Source organism: Elgaria multicarinata, chromosome 1 (assembly GCF_023053635.1).
Source record: "Elgaria multicarinata webbii isolate HBS135686 ecotype San Diego chromosome 1, rElgMul1.1.pri, whole genome shotgun sequence".
Lineage (NCBI taxonomy): Eukaryota > Metazoa > Chordata > Lepidosauria > Squamata > Anguidae > Elgaria > Elgaria multicarinata.
The window spans coordinates 186293025-186306119 of NC_086171.1; the positions used below are offsets into that span (position 1 = coordinate 186293025).

A 13095-nucleotide genomic window follows, 5' to 3' on the forward strand; every position below is an offset into this window, starting at 1 on the left:
AGGAGTCAGCTGTTTGAACTGACACAGAGTCCTATGTGCTATTTGAATGTATAAAGATCTGTGTAGCTTAACATACTGAATAAATTTTAGCTGACTTTAGCCAACCATGAAGGCCTCAAATGTTTAACAGGCCTTTCACACACCTTAATTGGTACCAAGCAAGTACAGCTCCATATGTCAACAATTATACATCTGCTACCCTTTGCCCAGTTATCTCATCCTTCCAAGATAAGGATGTTGTTCTTCTCTCCCATGAGAAGCAAAAGAGAGCCCTTCTCCTTCTTTGGAGAATGGGGAGAGGTATTGGCTGTCAGCTCCTGAGTTTAGAGAAATAACCCTATAAAATCCATCAGGCTGGCTTTGCTTTTTGGTCTCACTCCAAGGGGTAATACACATACTACCAGTTTAGAGAACTTTTGCTCGTCCTAGATGGAGACTCAGATAGACACTCAGCTATGACAGCTTCATTGGCTGATGAGAGAAGTGAGCTTTCTGTGCTTATTTTTTTCTGCATCCATTTTTTAACATTAAACTGTCATCTTTCTGCAGAAGTGGCTTTGTTTCATTTTGATAATCCAAATAATATATTTTGACTGAGACCTGACAGAATCAGGGCCTCCAGATCAATACATATTTGTTTACAAAATGTTGTAGAATATGAAATTGAAGTCAGGTGTTAAAGCCACAGCTACCTGCTATAACTTTCATTCCACTTGAGAAATTGCTTTTAGTATTAAGTCTCACGCTCTGGCTAAATTTTAGGGTTTTACTCTTAGATAAACACTTCTGAATATACCAAAGAGCAGACACAAAAGCAAAAAGCAAAAACCAAAACACTTCCAGTTCTGAAGATGCAGCCACTTTCATTATAGAGTAGAAAAGAGTGTGATTATAGCACACTCATAACTCATTACAGTATTCTATTATAGGGTGTTGTAAGTGAAGGGAGGGATAAAGCTACTGAGTTCTTCCAGCACCTAAAGTCTTCTTTCTTGTGTTCGCAAAAAATTATGACTATACTTGTCTAGAAAATACCAGTGGGAAGGCCAATAGAATCCTGAGCCTGAACTACTCTTTTGCTCAGATAAACTATTAAAGGGAAAGTTTGGAAATTGAGTCAATGTAGCTTCACATATGCTCCTACTAAAAAATGTGAGATACACTCACATTCTCTCTCTCTGGCCTTAGCTAGACCTACCTGAGAGTCCAGGATGGAGGAGGGAAGATCTCACGTTGTGATTAACGCGAGATCCCTCCCCCGATTACACATGAAGTGTGATGACCTCAGTAAGAGAGGCGTCGCACCCGCCATTTCCCCCAGTTTTTAAAGGAGATGCAGTGCACGAACACTTGTGCGCTGAAGGTAAGTGGCTTTTTTATTTTAGTTACTTTCCCCGCTCCCCCCCTACTCCCGATGGGCACAGAGCTGGGTCAAACCACGGCAATGGGCCACACGTTCTGTGGTCTCAGGCTCAGCCCAAGACCGCGGAAAAAGCGGGCCCAAAGGGAAGGGCTCTATCCCGAGGCAATGTGCATTGCATCCACATGACGCACAGGGACGATACCTGGGTTCACCCCGTGATAAAGCCCAGTCTAGCTAAGGCCTCTCTCTCTCTCTCTCTCTCTCTCTCTCTCTCTCTTTCATGCACACACACAGCCTTAGTTGGTTATTATTTTCAATGATATTGTTTGGTAGACTTCCACCAGAATTAAATGTACAATTAAGACTTTATTCTCCACGAAAAAGGAGATAAAAGCTAGTGTAAGAAAGCCAATAATTTAATGCACACTGAGTTTTATTTATTTTATTTTTATTTTTTTACAAGCTCTCTGGGCGGTTTACAACAGTTAAAAATGGTAAAATGGCTCTCATGGGGAGAACTGCTAGAAAAGAAACTTCATTTAGGCAAGTCAAATGTAGGGGTAGAGCATTCTGAATTAGACAAACATCTTGACAAATATTTTAATTGCTTTCATGTTCCCATAGCTGGATACGGAGCAGCTCCTTAACAAAGGCTAGTTAATTTCACTACAAAAACAGTCACTAACATTTTTCTAAATCAGTTGCTTAGTTCATAATGGTCCCTTGCAGTGGGCATGAGTCACAAGATGGCTGATAGTGCTAGCTGTACTATTCTTCAACCAAACCCACCAAGCACAGCCAACTCTCATATCCAAACTTTTAAGATCAGTGTCACGTTGCTGCTCAGCTATACAGAACCTATAGGTAGAGCCCAGTTAAGCCAGAGTCTTAAGAGCATCTTTCAGTAAAGTTCTTCACAAAGGAAGGGGAAGAGCCTCCACCTCCTCTGAACACTCATCATAGGCTTCCTGATATCCCTCATGAGCCTTGATCATGATAACACAGATTAGGCGTTTGGAGCCTGCAGCTGCTCCCAAGTCCGTTTTGGAGGGGATATAAACATAGGGAAGGCTCCTATCTTCACACATGATGGGGATATGGCAATAAACATCAATTAGCTAGCATGTCTCCTGCATGAACTGTGATCCCCTTTTCGCCTTTGTTAATTAACTTCTGGACCTCTTTCACCCCACACCAGATTTGTTTAAGCTTTGATGCTTTCTTGATGCACTTGTAGAGCTTGCGGGAGGCCAGCGGCCACGCGATCATGTTCACGCTCTCCACCAGCTCGTGGTAGGACCGTTCCGGGGTCGCCTCGGGCTTGGGCGCTTCCCCCGATTCCTGGTGCTTGACTCAACCCATGGCTGCTGCAGCTGAATGAACACAGAGCCACACGCTTCGCCGCTGCGTTTTAAAAGAATTGTACATGGCAAGAGAAGAACTTGAAGCAGTCCCACCACTTTCCCTGAAAGCTTAGGAATATGATAGTATTTTGGTGCTTGTTTACCCTCTAATAGTGAGCTTGTCCATGCCTTATACAGCTGTCTCAAAAATAATTAAAGACAGGAAGATATATTTTATTTATTTTATTTATTTAAAGATTTTTATGCCGCCAATCAGCCAAAAAAGGCTCTCACGGCGGCTTACAAAAGTATTTCTTGACAGTCCCTGCCCACAGGCTTACAATCTATATGAAGGAAGCATGGAAGGCCAAGTAATCAATGAAGTATTGAATGCTTAAGTAATATACTCAATACATTCAAGCAGCAGTTATGTAAAATAATTTATAATCTGTATTCTGTGGAGTTCTTCATATAGAGAATAAACAAGAATTTTTGATATCTTGACATCCTACTTGTAGTTCATTCTGTGTTTCTAGTATGTTTCCTTTAATAAGAATAATTTCATAATGAGAATTCAGCAACCCCTTAGTTAAAATAAACTCAGTACACATTTAGAAAGAGTACCGACACAAGGAGCTGTTAGTTTTGCCACACTCAATGAAATTCAATAGGGAATAGATATAGGGTCTATGATCCATGCATTGGAAAATGTCCTCTGGGTTACTTGCAGTGCAATCCTACACATGTCTACTCAGAAATAAGCCCCACTGAATTCAAAGGTAAGTGTACAGGATTTTAGTCTTAGTAAGGCTTACTGCCAAATCCTATGCATGTTTACTCAGAAGTAGATGTTATGTGTTACATAGACCAAAACAGTACCAAAACCTGATACTGCTTTGGTCTGAATGGCATGCTCCAGAATTTGTCTGAACAACTGTCAATCTGCTAGTAACCTCTTTATTTGCAATTTTGTGTTACGGTGATATTTTTCTTCTTGTAAAATGCTTCTGTTTTGTTTTTGTGATGCTGCTGCTGCTGATCTGCATTGAGTGGCTTGGGAATATTGTGGCATATAAATTTCCTAAAATAAATAAATAAGGAGCAGTGATTTCCCCCTCCAGTGTTCTCCAAAGTTGTTCACAATTGCTGACCCATTTCCAAATATTCCTGAAGGGAGTTGGCCTTTCACTATCATCAACTGGTTATTTTCTTAATATCACAATTACTATTCTCTGTTATTCAAATAGCTCCTAGGGCCATTCAAATAGCTCCAAGGGCCATCCAGGTTTGGTCCAGTTTGCTGTGGGTTCTTAAACAAGAAACCACCATTGAACCCCTTTACATCAGAGTGTCAAATTGTAATTTTTCATCTACTACCTCCTGAGTTGTCCGGGTGAGAGGCACATTGCAAAGAAGTAACTGGCAGACAAGAACAGAATAAGCGCCACACTGGATCATATATGGCCAACCAAAGCCTCTTGGAAGTCCATAATAGCTCTCTCCCAGTGTTGTTCCCCAGCAAGAGGTATTTGGAGGCATGCTGCCTGTGATCCTCATCCTGAAGATCACCTATTGCCATCATGACATAAAACAGCAACTGTGAAGCCAAGGGAAAACTTGTTCCTTTTAATTTCGTTCTTTCTCCAATTGAAAGGCAGCTTCCCATAGCAGGCATCTCCATTGGAAGTTGTCAAATGCAAATGCTGCCTTCAGCACCATTCCCAATGGAAAGGCAGGATATACATTTCATAAAGAAAGGAACACCACAAAACAAACGCAAACCCACCCACTCTACATACTTCTCCTTCCCACCCTTTCAGAGATGCCTTTCAGTTAAAAGGTGTGGGGCTGGGCTGGGATAATTACATTTGATGCCAAACCCTAATATCTGGTCCCCTCCTGTATCTGAAGGCCGAGGACCAACTGGTCCATGATACAGAGAATTTTGGGGCTAATATTGCTGCAAGGAAAAGCTTGTTGGAAAACCAAGAATTATGATAACCCAATAAACGAGTTTTTATTCCCATGGAAATATGAATGAAATTATACTTGACTTTGAAAGTACTAAACATGCTGTCCTACTGAAGTTTTAACTTGTTTGCATCTAACCAAATGCATGTACAACAGTTTTAATTTCATATTATGGTGCCTGAAGCTAAATGCCAGAAACTAGATGTATCACTTATTTGCTTGTCTTTCTTGTTGAGAGATATGCAATACTGGGGCAAATCCTTGGTTAGGAAATCTATGAAATTTCCGTATGGCAGCATACTATTCAGATTAGTTACCAATGTATTTTTTTAGGTTAATACTCCCCCTGCTGATGACAAACTCACAATTCAAACACTTATTGCATACATACACACACACACACACACACACACACACATATATATATATATATATATATATATATATATATATATATATATATATATATCACAATAGCTGAAGCTACAGAAGTCATGTTCTGAAAAGGCTATATTTTCTTGGGTAAAATAAAATAACTTCAAGTGGATTTAAAAGAGTTTTGACATGGTTAGGTAAATTTCTTAGGAGTGTGCGCACATCCCTAAATTTCTGGAGTAATTGCAAGAATGAAAACAGGTTTCCTTTTCATATTCTTGCATTTGTATTGTACTTTTCCTGAAATTTCATATTTAAAACTCTAACGCATTTTCAGATTTGAATGAAGTCAGCGCACAAATTATTAAATTCTATTGCAATATTGACCAAATATCCACACATTAGCTATCAAAATTCTCCAAGGAGAGTACTTGGGTAGGTGGGGAGGGGAAGGGGCAGTTAAGATGATTTAAACTATAATTCCAACCTTCAGCTCAGTTTTAAGCAAACTTTGTGTCCCAAATATATATTTTTTAAATGTGACATCATGTACAAAACAATAACACTACCTAGTTATATGTAATTATTTTCACAGGAATAAATACTTAAAACAACAAGAAGTATAGTATACTAGAATGTACTCTGATAAAGAGAACAAAAATGTTGGCTACATGGACCTAATAAATGCAGTAAAACCTCCTCACTTTTTAAACAGCAAATTTAGCATGTATTGTTTTCAGCCCACCGCCCACTCTTATCTAGTGGGTCTCTTCATCCTGGGCATTGCATGCAGGAGACAATGAAGCAAAACAGCACTTTCTTCATCACAGACCCAAAGCAACAGATGGAACAATTAGCTCCCTGCCCTACAACACTGTTGTTTTTCAAAGCAAGGGTGCCAAGGAAGATAATTGCTTTTACTGTTCTCTTGGAACATGCTGTATTGTTTGCTGACAGCCTCTTCTACGCAGAGCACACTCCATAGAGCCCTGGGCGGTAAAGCTCATGTGTGCATTTCAGATTTCTTTTCTAATTTAAGTACTTGGGATATTTCAGTTCCAGGATGGCATCCAATCTTGGCATTATTTTTTTTACAGCCATGTTCATTTGAAAGTTTGCCTGAAAGGCATCAAGGTCGCAGAGTAGCAAGACACTACCTTTTCCTGTCCTTTGTTTTCAAAGATACTAAGGGAAAGAAAGGGAAACATGCATTTTGATGTTATGAAAAACAAAGTCGTATCTGAAATGAAGGGCTTGTACTAATGACAATATGAGTCATGACTGTATGCTTCCCCACCCCCAGTGTTATCATCAATACAATCTTATATACGTCAAGGGTAATGTGAGCTGAATAGTTAATGAGCTATTGCACACTTTTACCATGCCTCATAGAGAATGGGCACATAAAATGTCCATAAAGAGAGAAACTAGGGATGGCTGAACGCCGAGTCCTCCCCCAAATGATTTGTGCAAAGACACAACCATAAATAGCACAATTTGTGTAAAAATGCAGGTGAAAATACCATTTAGGCCTGCATTTTTGCCCAAATTGTGCTTTTTATGGCTGCAATTTTGCTCAAATTGTGTTTCCTAGTATTCCCAAAAATGTGGTGTGCAAATCAAGCGGGAAACCACAAAAAAAAAAAAATGGGAATCCACGAGCTTTCCCAACTTCGTGTGTACCAAGTTGAACCATATCAGGGCTCTTCAAGCTGGCGTCTAAGGGGGCCAAGCTGGCAAAAACTCACCGAGCTCCACCCCTAAAATGGATCCCTCTGGCATCCCTAGAGAGAATTGTGCACACTTCCCAGTTAATATACATGCCTTGTATATTACATACATCAGGACTTGTAAAATCTGCATATCGCGACTGCATCTCGTATGTTATCTGGGCAATCTACTCATTCTCTGGTCAATATGCATTTGTTGTTGTTTATTCATTCAGGCGTTTCCGACTCTTCGTGACTTCATGGACCAGCCCACGCCAGAGCTTTCTGTCGGCTGTCACCACCCCCAGCTTCCCCAAGGTCAAGTCTGTCACCTCCAGAATATCATCCATCCATCTTGCCCTTGGTCGGCCCCTCTTCCTTTTGCCTTCCACTTTCCCTAGCATCAGCCTCTTCTCCAGGGTATCCTGTCTCAAGAAATACTTCTTTTGTTTTATCTCTACTTTGGAGATGAACAGCCCAATGCCCACAAGCCACATGCAGGGTGCTGTGTGGTTCTTGTTGTTGTTTACCCTCCTGCAGTGGGAGAAAAAGGGTGCAGTTGCAGTCTCCTTTTCCGGCTGATCAGTTGAGAGGCATGGCAAATGGGGACATCACAGTGGAGGAGGTTTAACTCTTCTGTACTCCTACAATCCTGATTAAAAAAAACCCTCAACACACATTGTTCAGCAGGGAACAGCTGAGCAGCATGGGAAAGGGATCTACGCCATAGATGAAGTTAATATGTATCTGCAGCCCACCCCCTTTTCCTCAGTGCTCAGCTGTTCCCCACTGTTCAACTATGTGGCTGGATAGATGAGAAGATGAATGGAGTTGGGTGGGGTGAATCCAGGGCTGGGTTCATAATCAGGGTTACATGCTAAACGACATGCTTAAGAACTTTTGGTTTTCTCCATTGTGGTCCTTCAGAATGATAAGAACAAGACTGAAATCCTATACACATTTACCTGGTGGTGAACCCCATTGAATTCAACGGGCCTTATGTCTAGATGAACATTAATAGGTTTACACAGTTAATCCTTCTTCCCTGCCCAAACCAGAGAATAACCATATGCAGAAGCAGATATGATGAAAAATTAAAGCAATACAACAATGGGGGGAGTTAATTTGGTATTCCATGCCACCAGATGCAGGCAAGCAGACTGGAATAACTGATGAGTTAAAACTGGAAGGCATATACTAAGTCTTTGCTGCAAAATCTGTTCAATCGCTTTAGGATTTTGTCTTTGATCATGAACAATCAGATCTGCCTGGGCGGCTGCTTAAAACACTAAGAATCAAAATTTACTTTTACAGAAACCTACAGCAGCATATGGTCCTGCAAGACACAAAGATAGCACTGCATGACAAGAAACCCCCAAAACTATGTTATTGCTCATCCATCTGCTTTACCAACCATCTCTACTTGTTTATCTATTTATTTGCATTAGGGATGAGAACCTCCAGTTCACAGCCCCTTCACTCTTCCCAACTGTTCCTCAGGGGCACTTCAAACATATATGCATTTTATTTATTTAAGAAATCAGGACCCTCTTTTCTCCCCCTTCCCCATAAAGATAATACAAAAGCCCTTAAAAATATAAAAAGCATAAAAACAATAATTCAAACAAGTTTTGAAAAAGGAAACTAAAAGACACAGCCAAAATAAAAAGGCTGAAAACCAAAATGAACAGTCAATAAATAAAATTTAGCAACAGCAAAGTCTAATGTTTGCTTAAAAAGAAAGTTCTTCACTTGCTGGATAACACAGATAAAGAGGAAGATAACTTAACCACTTGGGGCAGAGAATTCCATGTAATAGGATATTGCCACTAAAAGTGTCATCAGACTGGGGGAAGCGAGAAATGCGTTTCCTTATGGTCGCTTTCCCCCCTGCTTCTGTCCCATGATACTTCCTCTTTCTTCACACAGGAGAAGAAAGAGGAAGTAAACAATGACCACATGGCACACACATTCAGTGGGTGTTTTTATTGCACAGCTTTTTCTGCACACAGCAGGAAATGGCACATTCCATTTTTAAAAAATTCGGACTTAAAGAGGTCTATTTTGTAGTGGGAGGAAGGCAAGAAGGAGCGGGAGATGCATGGGAGGCGGATGTCATCATCAAAAGGACTTGCGAACATCTGTAAGTGGGGAGTAATGAGCGTGCAGTAAAACGCTCATCTGATGACACTCTAAGAAAGCCCTCACATGTTTTGCCCCCAACCATACCTCTGAAGGCCATGGCATATGCAAGGAAGAACTCATTTATACCATAACATATGTTTGACATGCAAGGCCCTTCCAGTTATGAAAGTGTGAAAGCCTCACGTAGACCAACTTGTGTGTGTGTGTGTGTATTTCACAGCACATGCATTAGTTATATATACAATGCAAAATGATTGAAAATCATGCCATCCCAGCCTATATCTGCAGTAAAATACTATGTGGCAATACTCACATGTAATGGGCTACGTATCGACTTCATACTATTTCCAATATGAAAATATTTTCCTCTTAGAAATGTATAATTTGTACAGCAGACTACACTTTATTTATGTGAAACTTCAGGCAGACTCTAAAAACTATTAGATCAAAAACAGGATATGTACAAAGCTTTATTCATTATCTATGATTCCTTCTAATTTCTGAAGGGAAGATTCCCTAAAAGAAAGGCTGCTGGATATTTTGCATATAGATATGCTCACTCCATACAATTTTGACACAATCATGACAGTTGGGGCTTCCAATGGGGAAATTATTCATCTTTAAATTTTGAGACAGTCTATGAATTTCAGGTTTTGATGAAATTTGGGTGAGATGTTACTACCCTGCTTTAACTACTGTTCCTTGTTTCCCATGATATCAGTTGTTGCTCCCAATATTAGGGATGTGCGAATTGGCAAAACCCAAGCTCATAGAGGATTCACTAACTCAACCTTGACATTCGGTCCGACTCGCACCCATATTAGTTTGCAAGCATTATTTTTCTTTTTATGCAAAAAATGATGCACATTGTCATGCACATTTTCCAGAATGTATACATCAGTTGTGCAATTTCTGGAATGTATGCATTTGCTCCCATTGATTAAAGTGTGTTTGTGCATATTTCTGCATAAGTATGCTTTTTTGACCAGGGTACATTCCACTCAAAAATGAATTGAAACGAATTTCCCATACATCCCTAGCTCCCATACCTCTGGCCATTGTCCCAACATTACAGTTGACCACTATGTAGAACATACTATAGTGGTCCAATTTCAAAGTAACCAAGACATGCATGCTCATTGATTATTATTATTATTTATTTATATAGCACCATCTATGTACATGGTGCTGTACAGCGTAAAACAGTAAATAGCAAGACCCTGCCGCATAGGCTTACATTCTATTAAAATCATAGTAGAGCGATAAGGAGGGGAAGATAATGCAAACAGGCACTGGGTAGGGTAAACAGGCACAGGGTAGGGTAAAACTAACAGTATAACAGTATAAAGTCCAAACAGCATCAAGTTTTAAAAGCTTTAGGAAAAAGAAAAGTTTTTAGCTGAGCTTTAAAAGCTGCAATCGAACTTGTGGATCTCAGATGTTCTGGAAGAGCGTTCCAGGCGTAAGGGGCAGCAGAAGAAAATGGACGAAGCCGAGCAAGGGAAGTAGAGACCCTTGGGCAGGTGAGAAGCATGGCATCAGAGGAGCGAAGAGCACGAGCGGGGCAATAGTGTGAGATGAGAGAGGAGAGATAGGAAGGAGCTAGACCGTGAAAAGCTTTGAAGGTCAACAGGAGAAGTTTATATTGGATTCTGAAGTGAATTGGAAGCCAATGAAGAGATTTCAGAAGTGGAGTAGCATGGTCAGAGCGGCGAGCCAAGAAGATGATCTTAGCGGCAGAGTGGTGGACAGAAACCAACGGACTGATGTGAGAAGAAGGAAGGCCAGAGAGAAGAAGGTTGCAGTAGTCCAACCGAGAAATAACCAGTGCATTAACAAGCATTTTGGCAGAAGAGACAGACAAAAATGATTGAATCCTGGCAATATTATACAGGAAAAAATGACAGGATTTAGCTACTGCCTCAATATGAGGAATAAAGGAGAGCGAGGACATGACAAGTCTCTATTCCTGGGAATATAATATTAGAGATTGCCTGGTTACTTTCCAACATAGCAGGATCAAGAGCGTTCTTTTCAACAAAGTACTTAGTATTACCGATCATATTTAGTTTCACGAGCACTGTAGTATGAGAACTACCATATTTGTCATGTTTCTTGTTTCATTACTGCATTATAGGAGAGGAGAATGAAAGAATGATTACAGCAGAAATGACCTACATTTCTTTAAATTCTCACAATTCCTAAAATTATATACTACTGCTCTTTAGCACACCAATGAGCTGCCTAAAGCACTAACTGGAGAGAAAGGAACTGTTATACTTATGGGAACTCCAATATTCCGCCCACCCCCCGGAAGTGAAGCATTATATTGTAGAAGGAGCAGAAAGTATCAGAGAGATACAGCAGTGGGGAGGGAGGGAGCAAGTTGCCAGGTAACGGAAAAATAATGTTGACCGTTGATATGATGGAAGGGGGAGTGAGGGAAGAGCAGAGAGAAGAAGGAGTCATGGCTGACTGAGAGAGGCATTAAACAAAGGGCAGGTCTGCACCAGCCCTATATCCTGGGGTCATCTCTGGATCATCCCTGTGTGTCCAAATGATGCACAGGGATCCCAAGGCCAACCTGGTATGACCAGGGACTTTCGCAGAGATATTTGGGACCGTGGAAAACCAGATTTTTTCTGTGGTCCCGGGACAATCCCAAGGAGTGCAAGCTGTGTGGCTGCTGTTCCTGGATTGTCCCTTCCTCCCCATGCGTAACAGGGCTCTTAAAATGGGCATAGAGCTGCGCGGGGGCAGTCCGTGCCCATCAGGGGTGTGGAGTGGGTTCGGGGTTGTTGTTGTTTTTAAAAAAACTTACTTTGCACTGGAGCGCAATGAGCTTCTGTTGTAGTTGAAAGAAAGAGAAATGGCAGCCATGACAACCTCTTTCCTTCCGGGATGTTGCATGGCTGTCAAGATGCTGGTGGAGGATCGCGGAAGCAGGTAAGTCCACAATCCTCGCATCTCCCACCCTCTACACCCTATGGTATACACATGCCCTTAGTCTTCAAGAGAGAAAGAAGAAAACAGATGAAGAAATAGAGACTAAGCACTTCAGGCAGCAGAAGGCCAAGAGTAGCAGATCTAACAAGAGAAAGAATAAAAGAAGCATCTGTTCCTGAGAGAATGAAGGATCTGTGTTGTGCTGACCAAAGAAGAAAACAGGACTTGGGGGGTTGTGTTTTCTGAAGGAACCTCTGGAGGTTGGGGAAAGGAGGTACAGGCCAGCAACGGACTTACTGTGTTACTGTTACCATTTGTTGAAACTGTTTTTGTTTAAATGCAGGAAGTGTTTCTTTACACATTGGTTTATAGGTTTTTGACTCCCCTTTCTTTCTTACTTGAATTCTGTATTTGCCTTTCTTTTAATTTATACATTTTGTGTTAATCTCACCCTGTTGCTTGGATCTAATTATATATCAAGGAACCTGTATATTCTCCGAACCACACATAAATACCCCAAAATATCAATCATTCAAAGATTTATTATAGTCATAGACAAGCATAAGGACAACTAATACCAATCAAATTCTCATTGCAGATATTTATTTATTTATTTGCAAAAAAAATCCAACTGCTCCATTATTTTCATAAATGAAACATCTGATTAGCTCATTCAAAGATTTCTTTAACCAATCAATTCAACCTGATCTCTTCATAAAATGGATATTATAAGACATGTATAACAGACTCAGCCTCTCTAATCCCACAAGAACATAAACATACCCCAAAAGAAATACCCTGAAATCTTCCTTGTAGCAATACAAAGGGTAAAATATTGAACCTAGCTAATGTTACAGCATGCCTATATAATTAGGCAAGATCTATACCAAACAGGATATAGCAGTTTGAAAATGGTATATGTCATGTGTCCTGGGCCCAAACAGTTGTCAAAACCATTATAAACCATTATAAAGCAGTAGTGTAGATTCTGCCCCAGGAAGACTTAATACTTCTAAATATTTTTGCTTCTTTAATGCCATAATTGGGATTCACGCCCACAAGTAACACAGAGCAGGTTTCATTTGTCAAAGATCATTTATTTTTCAGATCTTAATCCCTAATTCCCTGAGACAGTTTTTTTTTAGCCCAGTTAGCTCCAATCATTATAAAATCTTCAAAGGGGGGGGGGAACTAGCTGAAACCTACCTCATGTCACATCCTGAGAAATAATTTCCTCAATTAA

General features: G+C 40.4%; 1 protein-coding gene and 1 pseudogene across 1 annotated transcript in view; both read right to left on the bottom strand.

The window, feature by feature from the left end:
* PTPRT (protein tyrosine phosphatase receptor type T) overlaps window positions 1–13095 on the bottom strand; it is a 733605-nt gene that overhangs the window by 292420 nt on the left and 428090 nt on the right. The gene's annotated exons all lie outside the window — the stretch shown is intronic.
* On the bottom strand, window positions 2214–2725 carry LOC134411606 (H/ACA ribonucleoprotein complex subunit 2-like; annotated as a pseudogene).